Here is an 18,828-nt window from a genome sequence, read left to right as displayed (position 1 = left end):
GAATAAAATAGAAACAAAAATTTGATAAATCTTTAATTCATGCAACTCTTACGCATTACCGCGTATATTTACCTACCATAATAACTACATGCCTTTGTTGTGAGTTTAAGTTTATGTAATAAAGTAAAGCACGTCAAAATCAATGTCTACAGCACGAGTATGAATACACAATTGAATGAAGTTCCGGCAGACTACAAAAGGGAAATCCGATTTCCTTTCCCAAGTTAATTTCCTACACCTATAGTGAGACAGTGAGAGTTTCAATGCAAAGAGCATCATTCGTTCATATTACCAGTTGTCCAATTGTCCCAGATAGAACAAACAAACAAAAAAACACAGAATTAAAAACAAGTTAAAATCACCACCCAATCATTCATAAGCACAGTAATGAGAAGTCACTTCCAAGGGACAATATATTGGTTTCCTTTGAGCTACCATGCATTTATTTATTTACTTACTCAAAAAGCTAGGTGATGCCAAGGGTCAAATTATGGAAAATAAAATACTAATAAACATTGCAAACAACAAAAACTCAACAAGGTGATAGATTTGTTTTATTAAACTGGCAGTCAATTAATAGACACTGGATGTATGTCAAATATCAGTGGTCTCAAGAGCGGGCTTGTTTTGTTTACCATGCTATTGGCCATTCAAATTGTTTTGTAACCCATGTGTAAATTCAGCAAGCAGTTTATTGGCCATGAGCTCCCTTAACAAAACTGTGTGATTAGGCCTCCAGAAGAGTCACTCAGCAGGTTGGATCATATTGTGTAAGTGATGAATTTGTGAGTCAGTGATTGTCTTCATGGAGAGTTGTTGATTACTGAAATAGACTCAGCTGCTGTGAATTCGATCAAATCTCACATACTAAGGAAATATTTCAAGGTAGTGATTCATCACTATTATAGACTTAATTGATCAAACAATGCATGCATCTCTAAAAGTATTATTTCTTCAAAATAAATCTGGAGTTAGATTAACCATTTTTCTTGACCTCATTAAAAAGCAGATTCAGTCATTAAAACTTTTAGTGATCTATGGGCATAGCCGAGGTCCTTCAAGTGAACAGTGTGATCTCCCCTTTATTCTGAGGTCACAGAGTTGTGGCTAATACTTTTCAGATGATTTCTGTTTGGCTCAACAATAAGTAAGTTAGTGGATAAGAAATTTAAATATGCATTACAGGTCTGGTCCCTTAATCTCTGTGTTATGAAAGGTGGAGAGCAGGTAATGTCCTACCTTCTGTCTCTTCATTTTACAGCTAACAATGGCAACTTTCCTCTGCCTAGCAGGCTATTTCATTAACCGTTATTTACACTATGAAAGTGGAATAGGTTACCAAAAGCCAAATTTCAAAACAGTGAATGCAGCAGTCCCTGGATAGGATATATGGGAATTATGTCAACCCAGCCAGTTTCACACAGTAAGTAACACATCACCTAGAATGAGTCTACCCTATGTCATTAGATTGAAACATTGCAAAATTACGGGAACTGAGAGTGATTGATTTTATTTTGAATGGCTTTCAAACCACAGTGGGAATTACTGCTGTCAGTCAGTTTAATATATAGCCATGATTTGTGAAATCAAATTGCTCGGTTCATGTAGTCACGTGATTTCCCAAGAGCATGCTGATGTGACCAAACGGGTACAGAATCATGGCACAGTGAGTGACTTCAAGAAAACAAGACGACATAACACTCTGGGTTGCAGATAATTATTATATTCCAAAACACATATCAGTGGAAAGCTAGTATAGAGACCGTCTGAGTCTTGTGACCAGAAGTATGTATTTCAAATATGACTGGATAAAGCTAAGATATGTATAGTGTTCTCCTCTCAATAATAACTATTGTCCTTGAGCAAGGCACTTTGATTCCAACATTTCCAATATATATTCGTAATATAAAACCCTAAAGAAAAGTTTGTGGGTGTGAAAAATAGTATTATGAAAACTGCATCTCTGAAGAGAGAACATGCAGTGTCTGACATAATCATGCTTGTTAGATGGTAATCCTTCACTAGATCATAAGTGCACTCTCTTGTAAGATAGTGTTCTTGTGAGTTTCTTCATAAAATACATTTCTATCTGTGAAATAGAGCTTACCCAACCTTAACAATTTCTAGAAATATAACACTTCTAAAACTATTCTGAAAACGTAGTTGTTTACATTACTGGTTATTATGATTATATATCGAGATCATTGTTTCCCACCTTATACTGTATGTACCAGTGCAAAAATCAGAAGAGCATATTTATTGTGGGTTAGATTCAATCCTCTCAATCCTGGTTTATCACAAGAGACCTCTCAGCTTGTGAGGTTAAACATTCAATTTTGTTTGATCCTGAAGGGATGCTGCCAAAGATTAATCCATAATGCCTGTGAAATGGCCCTTCATCCAACAGGCTGTGCTGAAATAACACAGACTGTTTTGTTCCCAAACACGTTGTGGCTCTCCAATGACCCAGTGTAGCAGCACTTCAGGGAGCCCACGCAGCACTTGTTCTTCCAGCTGGATTCATGTTGCACCATGGCAGCGGGAGGGGTTCACTGGTCGAGTATTTACACCTGCAATTTATTGATAAATGCAGATTGGTATGGACATCAAAACAGCATATTTCAGAAAAAAACATACTGTAATGACACATTTGTTGTGATGTCTTCATTTAGTTTACAATACAATAAATCATAAGTAATAATTTTTTTGTCAAATGCTAATTTGCAATGCAGGACATGTTAAGATTGATTTATAGATGTATTTTCCATACTGAATGAATTATTGTGTATCTTTGCTGTTAATATTTGGCTGCTATCTAACATCATGCAGCGAGCAGGTCAATTCACTTTGGAAGTAATCAGCTAATAGCATAAATCTGTTCATTGGGTAAAGATGAGGCCTTCAACTTTTAAAATATGTCCATGGAGCTGGTCTGACAACATCATAATAAAACATTGCCAGGGTTTTAATATTGACTGAATAAATAGTCCAACACAGTGTGTCTTACAGTTTTAAAATATAAATGTGCTAAAGCAGATTAAAAATTATAATACAGACCAGCACACACAAGCAAACCATTGGGGATTGCATAAATTGTTGCTTGCGCACACACACACACACACACACACACACACACACACACACACACACACACACACACACACACACACACACACACACACACACACACACACACACACACTTTGACAGAACCAACAATTATCCTGACTTGTGTGCACTCATCCGGCTTAATGCATGGTTGTGAGGAAACTGCATGTATGTGTAGGTGCCTTCTGCTCTCACTACACAGAGGAGGAGCCCATGATAACACAAAACCCAGGAGAGCAGAAATAACACACACAAACACATAACAACAGGGAGGTTTTGCTCTTCCTGGGGTTTAATATTCACAAGGGAAGCACAGGTCACATTTAAGCTCTATTCTTTTTGGCTAAAGCCAACTCTGTGTGTTTACATACGCACATAATCATGTGTCTGTGTGTATGCCTGTGTGCAATGTTCTTTAATATATGTGTAAGTGTACTGTATGTAGGTGTGCACTCACATGCCTCTATCTTTGAATGCCTTTCCTTAAACCTTCTATATGGATGTGTATGCTGTGTGTAGAAAGAACAGTAAAGGATAAAGTATTGTGTGTGCCCAAATGTGGGTATTTTTGTACATATACTGTGTATGTGTGTATGCCTGTGTACCTTTATGTAAATAATAATATACCTTTTATAGAATGTGTACTTTATTATGCAGAGGTAAATGTATTTGGTGTTGCGTATATTACTAAAGAACAGAGACCGCAGTAGAAATCCCGAAATCCCAAAATCCCAAGAGAGTGAAACGCCATACACACGCATACACTAGGCCAAGGCCTGAGGGGTGTGGTTCCTTTCTTTAACTGTGAAAGAAAGGGGCAGGACAGAGCTATAGATAGGGGCAGACAAAACAAACACCCCCCCAACACACAGGGACACACGTGCACAGCAACAGCAGCGCAGGTCAGGGAAGCGCTTAAAGAAAGGGTCACATAGAAGGAATGTTTGTTTTGGACTGACACTGTCGTGTAGAGGGTTGTGACTTATGGCCTTCTTGAAAAGTGGCTCTCACACAGCAGGGCAAACCACACATATTTCTTTTAAAGAAACTGAAGAGTCATGGACGTCTCAATCTGTGAATGTATATACTGTATTTATTTCTCAAGGAAATGAGACAAATAAGGCCTATAGCGTACTTCATGTATACAAATATAAATATGATACTTCATCATAAAAATAGGATGCATCAATAATCCAAAAAAATAAGATTAATTAGCTTTGAATGAACTATCAAGCAGCACCACCTCTGTATCTGTGATTTTGTTTAGTGTTCTACACTGCACGTTTCAGAACACGGTGAATTTCTTTTACACATGCAAACATTGCATCATCTACAACACCGTTATTAAAATTTGGCAGCCCTATCTAGATTATGTGGACAATGTGATGTTCGAATGTGACTGACCTCGAAACATTGTATACCTACTTTAAAATATTGAAGCATCCTTTTGGGGAGGGGGGCATGGGGGGTTGTTTGTTTGTGTTTGTTCTTGTTCTTGTAAACTGGAAAATGAAAATAAAGTATTCCAAAAAAAACGAAACATTGCATCATCTAAACATTACCTTATTCCCCACCAAATATACAGTGGGGAAACTGTTACAAAAATTTAGCGGCAGAAACATGACAAGTTATCAACCAGCAAGTTACTTTAATCAAAACTCTATGCTAACCTGTTCGGTGTCACTTTGTAATCCAGTGTGAGAAAAGGAGAATGAGAAGAAGGATACAGAAATCAATTCCTAGAAGAAGGTGAGAGGACACTGCAGGAACCAGATATTTGACTCAGACTACAGTGGGATTATAAGGATTGGGCAGTATAAGCCGATATAGGAAACAATGTGAAGGAGACACTTCAGCAGAGCTGATATAAAAAAATAAAGTGGTGGTGCTATATTGCAATATGGGAAACCATGTTGTGGAGAGCTTCTTTTGTCATTTACAAACTGCTGAAAGGAAAGTAAACAGAAAAGATGCTGTGGTGCTGAACATATACAGGGGATCTCATTTCCACAGCAGAGCCAAGTAGGATTTAGTGTTGACCACACAAGACATCAAAAGCACTACTTGCTCATTTAAAACAACAACCCGGATAACATTTCACCTGCCTTCCATGAATCCTGTATTAGTACAACCGTAGCCAAGGCTCAGTCCCTGCATCCATACTGCATTAGTGGTTGCCATGGTAAAAGTCCTCCATCCCGCACTCTATCCTGCGCAGACAGAGAGGCAACACACAGCAACTGAGGATCTGGAAGACAGAAACAGCTGAAAGCCATTGACAGCTATTCACAGCTACCCAGTAAACCCGTGTGATGTGTTAGCATTGAGATCTACATGTAAAAATCATGCTGAGATTTCTCACCGTGTATCCATAACACCATTACTGCAAAGCAACGGCATGGCAACCAGCACAGCAAGCCTATGGACAAAGAAAAACACAGATTGTGTTTCCAGCTGTTTTAAAGATAATGTCATTTTTCTGTTTTATTAAATACAAGATCGGCAGAGGGAGAGGAAGGCCATGCCCTGGATTTCAATCAACATGACACTGTGAATATGTGGCTGGTACACTAAGCTACCACACCGCTCCCTGATATTTCATTACATCTCATGATGCCATGTTCAAATTAAACTCCACATGCAGAGATACTGGAGCTGAAGGGTTTAAAGCTTCTAAAAGTCCTTTATCAACTGGATTATCTTCAACAGCTGCTCATTACAGCCAGTCACATCTGGATTTATATGCCATTTGTGTCACATAGCAGGTCACAAATTACTATTATTATTGTCATACCATTATGAACTAAGAAATATTTTTTAACAAGCCAGAGTGCAAATGTTAGTGTGATGGCAAATAGCAGGGGGAGTGCAATTTCAAATGAGTGATTTTTAGTCATGATATAGCAGATGTGGTTTAGTTTGGATAGATTACATTGATGCAATGATGAAATGATGCATGTTACAGCAGCTGTTGATGTCTTGAAAAGAGGGGGGGGGAGGGGAGTGAGAAATAAACAATAATCAGTAAGTGTCTTGTTTATGTATGTGTTAAAGAAAACAATCACTAATTAATATTATACGACCACTTTAATCTGACAACCCAAGCAATATTATATATCTTGAAATCTTTTTTTTGTTTTCAACAAAAGAAAAAGAATATGAACTGAGAATAAAAATTCCCTTAAAAAATACTATCACACACTACTTTAGAATAATAATCCAATAATGAAAAAATATAAAAAATAATACAATATGATTTAAATTATACATTGTATCAAAAGATGACACTGATATTGGCAGTCTAAGCCAGGCATCCTCCACTGAGATGTGGGAGCGTCTCCCGAGAGCACTGATTACATTCAGATTAATTTAATAAGTGATTGAGCATACATTTCAACTCACTCAATAATCACAATTTGGTTAACCTCAACTATTTCAAGCAACGAAACTGACATAAATAGCTGTATCACATTTATCTCAAATCATCTTTCCGCAGCATAAAACATCCTGCACGGCTGGCTCCAGTTCATCTTCAGTTTAATCTATTTAGGAAGCCAATTTTCCTCCAAACATTACAATATTGCGAAGGACAGGGTTGTTGTATCCATCTTATTAAGAGTGAATACTCTATCATTAGCAAATCAATTGCAGTCTCTATTCACATTCGGAAAGGGTCGAACCGAGAATGAATTGACGCCCTCCCCCTTCCATACAAAGCCTGGTTCACTGACACTGAGCTATATGTGAGAAAGCCTGTGAGAATGCCTTTTCTTGTATAACTATTTGAAATTGTCATTTAAACTTCTCCTCTTGCTCCAAAGCAGCTTATAAACAACAATGTCAAGTCGGCCCATAGACGACCTCTAGCATGACTGATCCGCCAAAGGTCTAAGTGACTGTGTGTGTGTGTGTGTGTGTTCACTATACGTAGAATGTATGACATGGACTAAAAAAGAAAGAGTGAAAAATAGACAACAGAAAAAGGAGTATTGTGGATGCTAAACCTCCGTTTAAAAGGCTGCTGCACACGCACATGCACACACACACAGACACACACACACACACACACACACACACACACACACACACACACACACACACACACACACACACACACACACACACACACAGTCATGACAACACTCTTCTGCTTACATTGACGGTTGGACATGAATAGCGGCTCATAGCACAGGCCTCAATCAAAGCTAACAGGACTGAATGGAGTAGATGGATTCAATGGTGAGGAGAAGACGCTCCTTTTAAATGTTAAAAGGTAATTTGGCTTAACAAACAGTCCCTTTTAATGCTGTCATTGACTTTGTGCACCTCACCTTCACCCTAATCTCCTATTCTACAACTCATTCAGTGCTTTTGCAAAACAAACAAAAGCTGGGTGCTGTTTATATTCCTTAATTATATTCCTTGATAACACAAGAAAAACAGAAGGCAAGAAAGCCACCAGTGTTGAGGTGGATGATATTATATATCTTCTGACTTAGGCAGGCACCATTGATCTAAATTGATTCAAAAATCTAATGAGCCTCAACACAAAATTGCATGCAAGGACAAAATATAAAGGGTATTAATAATCAGTGAAACGCCCCTTTAAATCTGTCTCCTGAGTGTGACACTGAAATACACAATGAAGCTTGAATTTTCATAACATAACTACAGAAAACCATCACCCATTTAATTATTTTGTTAATGATAGAACAGACCTATTGTAATTTAAAACACTGCACATAATCTTTCCTAACAATAATATAATACTACCATAATACTAAACACACATATATTTGGACAACACACACATTCGACGGATGTACACGCCACCACACGCAGTAACACACAACCTGCAGCAGCTTGTGTCTATTAAAATCATTTTCAAAAGAATTACAGAGAAATAAGAAGAATAAAACATCCTTGTCTGTAATTTCAAGGCCTTGAAGGTAAATCACACCATCAGCACTTAAGAAACTATAGAAATCTTATCATTTTGGTCTATTGTAGGCAAGGTTAAGTGTATACATATAGACGTCTACTACCTGTAGAGATAAGACATATGCAGCATGATAATGTATCTGAAAGATGTGAGTATTTTTTATCTGTAGAGATAAGAAATATGCAGACGATAAATATGAAAGAAGCTTCACTTGACATGATTTTAATTTTGATCGCTATGAATAGTATGATATAAAGCTGAGGAATATATGTATTTTCATTACAATTCGCGTCAAAATATGTCTTTCTGGCTCTTGATATCTACAGTAGTACACAAAATGAAAATCATGTTAGAGGTAAAACTATCAGATAATGTTTTAGATGATTGCTCAGTGCTTGACTTTCGAGGAAATAATGTGATTATGTCAAGAACAAAATGTACTTGAGGAAAGAGCAACATACTATATTAAATAAATAAATACTAATTATATGCTGTGCTGCTGAAATAAGACTCTTCTGCATTACATTCTAAAAGCAAGACTGGAGCCCAAATTGAAAAAAAGGATGAACCACACACTTTACCATCCCAACATTCATCCATCAAATAAGGTGTATTAAAGATGTTAAGCCACCTAAAAGCCAGAGGGGGAGCTATGCTGTTCAAACACATAATGTCTACTTAATTAGTTACAATTTATTTATTTTTTATTCTCTCTATTCTTGTAAGCATCATAATTACTATATAATAATAATAATAATAATAATAATAATAATAATAATAATCATCATTATTATTTAACAAAATAAGGTTGTATATGGTTCAAACATACACTGTAAGTACTTCACTTAATGCTAATAGTCTATTATCTAGAACATTTTGGTGTATATACCAAATAAAGCTAATAATTATGATCAACCATATGTTTGTTAGTATCTTCTGAGGTATTTACATTACACACATTTCAATGTTGCAACAGATTTGAATATTATGGTCTGCTGTTTTTAACAAATTGTGTAAAATATTAATCATGTTCTGAAAAGATTTTTGTAGTGGCATATTTATTTGTTAATATAAATGATAAATTTGTTCATGACATTTAGTTATATTTTAATCTATATTAAACTATGTTGATATCAATTAACTGTTGTTATCGCAGAGTTTATTTCTAAGAACTAATAGTTTTATGTCTGTGATGGATGACTAAATGACTTTGCTTTGAACATTATGACTAATATCTATGTGTTTACATACCTTCCTATAAAATGAAAAAATAATGCTAAAATGACACATTCGAGCAATATTGTACATAGAACTGGAAATGTGTTTATTAAATAGAGATAGTGAAGTATTATGGTATGTGAATATTCAAAATATAACAAAACAAACATTGCAAAGTGAGATTTCACTGTGACATTTTACAATAATAATTTCATTTCAAAATGTAAAATGCAGAGAGGTACAGAGGCTTTCAGTCCTTTTTATTGCATGTTGCATGGCATGTAGAGACCAGAATCAGAAATCCTGAATTTTACATTATGCATTGGCATTGTATCTGTTATAAAACTATGTTTAAATAATAGTAGATTACAATAAAATCTATAGAATCCCATCTGACCACATGCAGCAACATTAAGGAAGCTACAAATGTAAACAATGTCTGTAAATTTGTGAGATGTGACTGTGTCAACTTTCATGCTTTTATCAAAAAAAGTATACAACAATTTTGCACTAACTCCACCCCCGTGTGGGAAAGTCTAAGAAATTAAAATTGAAAATTTGAAGCGACAGAGGAGACACAAGCTTGTAAACAATAGTTATGGTTGCCACTTTGGCTGTCTGTCTCACTGACCGCTCTGTTAATCCACTTAAGACACAATAGACAACAGGCCTACACAACACCTCACTATCAATTTATCATTAAAATTGTTTATTTCATGTGTTTCCCTGCTATTATAAAATCAAGACTTTTGAGGTGAAATTGTACGATTCCGATGTGCAGACGTTAAAGGAAAAAAGCATCGCTGGGTCATCGGAAATCGGCTGTGGTCTGTGTAATTTTTCACGGTGTCTTCTCCCTCACTCATTCTCTCTCTCCTCTGCATTACCTTAACAAAAGCCTCGCGCGCGCGCGCGCACACACACACACACACACACACACACACACACACACACACACACACACACACACAACACACACACCACCAGTGTGACAGACAGGGATACAAAATGGCTGAATAGTGATGGAGGGGCTGCGTGTTCCTTTATGTGTCGACTAATCAGCCAGCACTAACATGTGTCAACACTACACTCACACTCTCCTCATTGTCCAAAGACAGAGGGAAAAACTAACACTCTTTCCATATCCTGACAACAAATGAGGAACAAAATAAATAAAGCTTCAGTTGTTAGAATATCTGTTACGAAATGAATGACTCTCACAAGCAAATGTGTTTTCGATTTTTTCTTTTTTTAAATTTGTCCAAAATTATTCCTTGCATGCTGTATTTTTTTAATCTGAGCTACTGGTGGAGGTTTTATAACAACAGCTCCTCTGTGACAGTGGAGGACTGGCCGACAGCTACCTTTTGAAGCCTGCTGCAGCAGCACTGATATCCTCCACCATACTTGTCATCAGTAGTTTACAAAACCCGCCTTCTCCAGTTCTGCTGTGTTTTTATTAAGATACTTGACAACTGACATCGATCCTCAAATGCATTAATAATATTCTGTGGATCTGGAGCCAACCCAGACCATTGATAACATAAAGTAAAATATACAAATGTGTCTTAGATAGATAAATAGATAGATATACATGTTTTAATTATTTTAATATTAAAATAATTCTCTTCCTCCTCAATTGAATTCCCTAATTATTACATCAAAAGGGTGATTAAGCGTTTAGGCATGGAAATTCAATTCCAATGGAAAATAAGGTAAGGTTGCAGAAATAGAAACACAATACAGATAATTGAAATTTGTATTGACAAAGAGCTCTATTTTAGCTTGAACTGTAAAATGAAAAATGCAAAGAAGATTTGACACGTAGCATTTCAGCCACACTGTGTTTCAGTGGATCTTTTGTGAGCCTGTAAATTTAGTTTTTGCTCGAGTCAAGCCCTTTCACTCAATCATCGTGCATTAACATACTGCAAGAAAGACACAGAGAGAGAGGGAGAGGAAAAGAGGTGGAGAGATAATGAACCTGTGTCTGCTACTGCTATAGGCAAGAAACTAACCTTGTGAATAATCAAGGCTTGGCAGAGAGAGGGGGTGAGAGAGGAAGAAAAAGAGAAAGAGAGAGTGACTATAGCGCCAGTTTCTAATCCTATCAGTCCGGTCCATGGTGTGTGTGTGTGTGTGTGTGTGTGTGTGTGTGTGTGTGTGTGTGTGAGAGAGTGTGTGTGTGTGAGAGAGAGAGAGTGTGTGAAGGTTGTTTCTTTAGGACAGCTCCCACTGCGAGCAGTGAAAAGCAACCTGAAATCAAAGCCTAAATGCATCTGTGTTTGTGTTTATCACACAATGGCAAACCTTCTCTCACTGAGGCCTTCTATACATCTGAATCATTATCTATGGATCTGTGTCATTCTCTGCTGGGCCATGCATTTCTGGGGTTTTATTTTGTGCCCATGTGTGTTACATATCGATGCATTTCCCTTGTAGTGGCTTTCTCTTTAGGCAGTGCATGCAAAAAAATGACTGTCGGGCTGCTGGGTAAAAATGCATGTATTACCCACTTTTACTGCTGTGCTGGTTTAAGAGTGGGGTTTGTGGGGAAAGTACTTATTGTATTTGCATCTTACAGTGCTGTGACATTGCTGATGTGGGTCAAGTAGTGGAGGCTATCTTTAAAATGAAAATGACAGAGCGCAACTGATAACACAAACTAATGACAGCTTTGAATAAAAGTTGACTTTTATATGCTCAATTATAAACAAGCACCCCACAGTGATGATGGATAGCTGCTATGACACCTCACTGTACAATATATATACAAAAATATACAAAATTAGCAAAGAGCTGAATCAAACAGTCCCAAACAAAATTTCACATCATACTGTAAGCTTTACAAAGGTGGCATGTGTTGCTACAGGGCTGTGGCACTGGGATGCATTATATTGTAATCTTGTGTTGTTAGTATGTGTGTGTGTGTGTGTGTGTGTGTGTGTGTGTCTCTCTCTCTGTGTGTGCTTCCTACATAGCAACTGCCAGGCTCTTGCAGTTCTCCTTTGCAACAAGGACTGAATTGGAACAATTTACCCCTGCTCTCTCTCTCTCTTTCTCTCTCTCTCTGTGTGTGTGTGTGTGTGTGTGTGTGTGTGTGTGTGGCTACACAAACAACAGCTGATGCCGTGGACAGGTGGACAGAAGGTCGCCATCCCCCACTCATGTACACACAAATAATTTAACACACACCAGGTACGTGTTAGCATGTTTGCGTGGACTAATATGGACAGGCAGCACACATACTAAGCATACATAACTGTGAAATGCAGAACTAGTAAATGTATGCATTGTTCGACATGCACACACATACATACACCCTCCTAACTGGTGTACAAATGATCAGACATACACACACAACACCAAATGCCAAACTAAAATAATGGTGTGACAGAACACAAATACTTCAACAATGCCGTATAGAAACAAAAATGACAAAGCCGTGTCTTCTGTCTTACGAAGCCGTCCACTAAAAGCATATTTCTCGCCCTCCATCTTACAGCAGGCTGGCCGACAGGCAGACAAAGAGACACTACCGCAGTGTGAAAATATACTGACGTAGCTGGCTTCTCTGTGGCTGAGATTTAGTCTGTGTGTGTATGTGTGTTTCCTTGCTTTATGGATCAAAGTAAATATGCATGCTATGTTTTGGAGCATGTGTCTGTGAGAACATGTACAGATGTTTCATGCACTTTTACTTTTGCGCATGCAGCAAGTTTGTCTAGATAAATGTTCACTTTATTGTATTTGCATGTATGTCTTCATGCATTTTCCTGATATGCTCATGTGTGTTTATGTGTGTGTTTCAGGTGTACAGTGGGAATGTGCAGGTTCTAGCTGTATCCTCTGCTCTCCTCTCCTCAAACTATTCAACAATGCCGGTTGAATATTAAATTGCAGTGCTAGAATTTTAATGACAATCTTTTTCTTCCCTACTGTCTGGTTACTGCCTAGACAGACACACAGAGGAAACTAAAACACTGGCATCTTTGTAGAGAAACAACACACATTCAGGCAGAATACATTTAGACATGTCCATAAAACCTTTCTTCACCCAACTAGTAATAGTAATACTACTAATCAAACATACTGTACCTATACCATTACAATAAAAGGCATAAGCTGGCTGGGTGCAGTTGTTTCTATAAGACATAGTGATACCATTATTTCATTGGTTAGCTTGGTGTTAGCAATGCTAACAAGCTGTTTCATGATAAAGTACTGATACGTTTCTCATCCAGCAGCATTGTATTTGACACACATCAAATCAAATATACCAAATGATTGTCCTATAATGTACCAATTATTGCATTAAAAAACCTGAATCCTAAGAGAAATATACAAAACACAAGTCACAGTGGTGTTTTAAATGTGTGTGATGCAGATGCTCACCTGTTTGAGGCCAATGCTAGCACTTTGCCAGACACTGTGTCTGTATGATGGAGGCCTGCAGAGGGCCAAGCCTTCATTTCTGTTTTACACAAACAAAACACAAAGAATGGATCATCAGCTAATCCTTAAAATTCCATCCAAGTCAACTTTGAGTGAAATATAGAAACAAAAACCTAAATGCAGAGAAAAATGATAAAAAAAATAGTTAGTAGTAATACAAATTAGACAGAGAGAGAGAGAGGAGGTGATGAGGAAAGAGAACAAAATCTAAAAAAGAGAGAGCAGAGCCATGCTAGCACTTCACTGATCAACTTTGAGAACAGGAGCAACAGATGCAGTGGTGGTGTATTGTGGAGGGTATTAGGGTGAGGGACATCCCAATATCTCCCCCACTGCGTGTATGCGTTTGTTTTTGTGTGTGAGTGTGACAGCAGGGAGCAGCTCAGCGCAGGACGCTGCACACAGCAAGGGGCCATTAGACATGGTGGGGTGACCCACATAAAAGACACACACACACATGCACACGCACGCACGCACGCACGCACACACACACACACGCACGCACACACACACACACACACACACACACACACACACACACACACACACACACACAAAGCATGAAACTTTCCTTTTTGCGGCCAATGTGCCATGATAACCATAAAGTCGGGATTCTTTAGCATTGGGTTTAGCACAGCCATTGTCAGATAGTTCTCACAGTGAAGGATTTGTTGGACTGCTGGTCCAATAAGCCTCAATATATTCAGCACAAATTCAACAAACTCTTTTTTGATGAGACACATTCTTTCTGAGTGAAAGTGAAAACTTTTTACTGCATATGTCTTCTGCTGTACTTGTAGTTTGTGTTGCCATTCTGTGTATTAAGTCTCAACACAATGAATTAATTGGCAACAAACTGCCAACAAAAATCACTAATTAAGGCCTCTCTGACACAGCCTCAACAGAAAATAATTTCATAATATTTACAGGCTAGGGTTTTTTTTGCAATGCATTGGATTAAATTATGGAAGATTGTACAGGTGTCCCTGTTATTGTGATCACCCCTGTACATGTTAGTACAAAGTTAAGTAAAAATGTTGAAAAGTAAGTTTTCTTTGTGTAGTTTGACTCTGATTGTCACAGGCACTTGGTATTTGTGATGACATTGAATAGTAATTCATTAGGGTATGTTTATATTATATACAATAACTTTTTAAACTAACATCTCTCATGTAATCTTTCAATTTCCCCTCTAAATTTGACAGCTGGCACTGCAAGCTGACTTCAAATGTGTATTTCCTGTAGCATTACTTACTACAGACAGTTCAGCATATTTTGTACAAAAACATACAAGACACAACAGAACTCTATGTAAAAAGAAAAACACTATTGTGTAAATCAATACAGCCATTCTACAAGAGCCATGGTGGGTCACAGTGAGCCCATAACAGGCCCCTCTGCTAGAAGAAAATCTGGAATTGTCTAATCACAAAAATCATCAATTGAGATCAATAAACAGTAATATGATCACTTGATGGAACGTTGACTTATTAATATGTATAACTGCAGCACTTTAGATTAAAAAAAAACTGGAGTGTAAAAGGGACTACTTGTCTATATCCACAAGAATATTTTTAGCCTCATGTCCACTAAGGCTAAAAGTGTAAACTTGAACTGACTTGTAAGTGCTCCAATGTTGAAAGTTTTACTTGGTGCAAATAAACTAATAGGACACACTCTGTCTGCCCTCAGTAAACTATTTATCTGGATCTGCTCACAAGTCAAGTCAAGTCTCTTATAGTTGTAATGAGCATTATATATGCTGCATGCCATTCGGTCTGCTTAGAACACTGCATAACTAAGTAATTCAAAGCATGTACTGTATTATCATCACTCATGAATCTATTAGCATACAGTATCAGCATTGATTAGTTGTTTGGTATATGAACATTTTAGACAGGCTATTACAATGCAATATGAAAAGAACAGACAATGAAAGCTTTCCTTTATTCAACAATGGCCTTTAGTCTAGGATTTCCCTGGCTGTATACCTGAACACCTCTTGTCTGAGTTAGGAAGAAAGAACCAATGCTGCTCTGTCCCTCTGCTTTGTTGAGTTCAGTAAACTTGTAGATGAACAACATGGAAAATTGATTCGGTTGCTAATTATGGTACTAAGATCTGGATGATATAGCTAACATATCAAACCCCATCTGGAACCATAGGGTTCTGAGAGAATATAGAGAGGGTGGCTAAAAATGGATATACAGACAATACTCAGGGTAACAGGAAAATATTGCTAATATTATTAGGCATGCAATGATAACTGTAACCTATAACAGTTAGGTTACAGGCAGTAGCTCAGTCTGTAGGGACTTGGCTTGGTTTGGCCAGTTTACCTTCTGGGCAGTGTGACTGCCAAGGTGCCCTTGAGCAAGACACTGAACTCTGATAAGTGCATGTGCAGTACTGTGCAAAAGTCTTAGGCAGGTGTGGAAAAAATGCTGTAAACTAAGAATGCTTTCAAAAATATAAATAATGATTGTTTATTTTTTATCAATTTACAAAATGCAAAGTGAGCAACCAAAAAAACATCTAAATCACATCAATATTTGATGTTACTACCCTTTGCCTTCAAACCAGCATAAATTCTTATAGGTACACAAAGTGCAAAAAGTCAGGGTAAGTTGAGGATCGTAGACGCAGTGGTCGGCTAAGGAAACTTAGTGCAGCAGATGAAAAACACATCAAGCTTATTTCCCTTTGAAATCGGAAGATGTCCAGCAGTGCCATCAGCTCAGAACTGACAGAAACCAGTGGGACCCAGGTACACCCATCTACTGTCCGGAGAAGTCTGGCTAGAAGTGGTCTTCATGGAAGAGTTACAGCCAAAAAGCCATACCGCTGACATAGAAACAAGGCCAAGTGACTCAACTATGCATGAAAACATAAGAACTGGGGTGCAGATAAATGGCAGCAGGTGCTCTGGACTGATGAGTCAAAATTTGAAATACTTGGCTGTAGCAGAAGGCAGGTTGTTCGCCGAAAGGCTGGAGAGCGGTACAATAATGAGTGTCTGCAGGCCACAGTGAAGCATGGTGGAGGTTCCTTGCAAGTTTGGGGCTGCATTTCTGCAAATGGAGTTGGAGATTTGGTCAGTATTAATGGTGTCCTCAATGCTGAGAAATACAGGCAGATACTTCATCATGCAATACCATCAGGAAGGCGTATGATTGGCCCCAAATTTATTCTGCAGCAAGACAATGACCCCAAACATACAGCCAAAGTCATTAAGAACTATCTTCAGCGTAAAGAAGAACAAGAAGTCTTGGAAGTGATGGCATGGCCCCCACAGAGCCCTGACTTCAGCATCATGGAGTCTGTTTGGGATAACATGAAGAGACTGAAGGATTTGAGGGAGCCTACATCCACAGAAGATCTGTGGTTAGTTCTCCAAGATGTTTGGAACAACCTACCAGCCGAGTTCCTTCATAAACTTTGTGCGAGTGTACCTAGAAGAATTGATGCTGTCTGTGTCTGTGGTCAGACCAAATATTGATTTGATTTAGATTCCTCTTCTGTTCATTCACTGCATTTTGTTAATTGATGAAAACAAACTATTAACACTTCCATTTTTGAAAGCATTCTTAGTTTACAGCATTTTTTCATACCTGCCTAAAACTTTTGCACAGTACTGTATATCCCTTGCGGGATCAATAAATGTGTTATGTTAGGTGGTCAGCAATAAACCTGTAAACTGCCTGTAGTCAATAATAATTAACGTGGTCTTTCTCTTGGTTTTAACGTTAGCCAGCAGATAGTGACAAAGGAACGTGAATGCTTAAGTTACCCAATTTTTTATAGACATGGCAAAGCCTAGCCTAGAAATCTAGATGCACCCTATAGCGGCAGCAAATGTAATTTGCAGCCAGGGTCAGTCTAGCAACTCTCCGTTGGCTTGCGAGCTGGAAAAACCAAACTCTAGTCACACCAATCACATCGTGTATAGAGTCGGTGGGCGGGCTTAACATAATGACGGCAGAGTTGCAACGGTTCCGCGTGAATTCCCTGCTACTTGAAAACAAAGAAGATGGCTGCTGCTGCTGGCGAACAGCGGCCTTTTGAATTGGCTTTGACTGCGACTCTGGAAGACTTGGAGTGAAGCTTTTCTTAGAGAAAAGAACAAAGAACGGCACTGAAGTCATTCTTAAAAAAGGAAGATGTGTTCGGAGTTTTGCCGACCGGATACGAGAAAAGTTGAATCTATCAACTAGCGTTGCTCTGGTTGGTTGTAGTGCTTTCCTATCGCGTGCAGAGGGAATTTGAAAGACAACTGTTTATCCCGCCCCTCGGATTGAGCCCTGCCAATGGTGAGTTCCCAGATCCAACATCTTGATGTGGGTCTGGCTTGTCAGGCTAGGCAAAGCCTGTACTCTATGTGAACAAGTGTGGCAAGCAAACAAACACTTATTCATCCTTTCAAAATATTCAGCGAACGCCACTCTAATCAAGTTAACCTCCCTTAGCCAAAGCTAGTAGCAAGCTTACGTTAAATAGCTGATGCTGAGCTAAACATTTTCATAACGGTATATAGGCGCTAATGTTAACTTTCTATTTACCAAGTGACTGACCTATCCAGATGCGTTTTTAGGGGACCAATAAAGTTTGATGTGGTCGATACAGCATCCATTTTTTTTTTATACCGCAGACGTTGCATTTAGCGATTCTCTTGTTCAGGCCTTGTATAAAGTTATTATAGCCAAAGGGCACAGCAGCTGCAGGTGTGCTCCAAGTCGCAAATTCGAGTCCAAGCTTTGCAATCTGTACAGCATCCGACATCCTCTTTCATTAGCCCCTCAAGCATATGTTCCTATATAAACAGTATGTGGCATATTTTCAGTATGAAAAGGCTAATTATTATTTTGACTGAGCTGAGGCAGCATCAGGTTCTCCAGTAACTCCAACACAATGTTTTGTTCTGTAATAAATCTTGAGCCATGTCTTTTTTGTCTCAGATAATTACAATTTGGCTGCACAGCTCCACTTCCTCACAGTGTTCACAGCAGACAGATTGTTGAGTTGGTGAGTTGGCCTGCAGTTCTGAAACTCTCCTTCTTTCATTATCCTTATCTCTCCATATCGCTCTCTTCTGCCCCCACAACACA

This window comes from Sander vitreus, chromosome 6 (assembly GCF_031162955.1).
Source record: "Sander vitreus isolate 19-12246 chromosome 6, sanVit1, whole genome shotgun sequence".
NCBI classification, from domain to species: domain Eukaryota; kingdom Metazoa; phylum Chordata; class Actinopteri; order Perciformes; family Percidae; genus Sander; species Sander vitreus.
The sequence above is the reverse complement of the archived record's forward strand: the minus strand, read 5'-3'. Positions refer to the sequence as shown.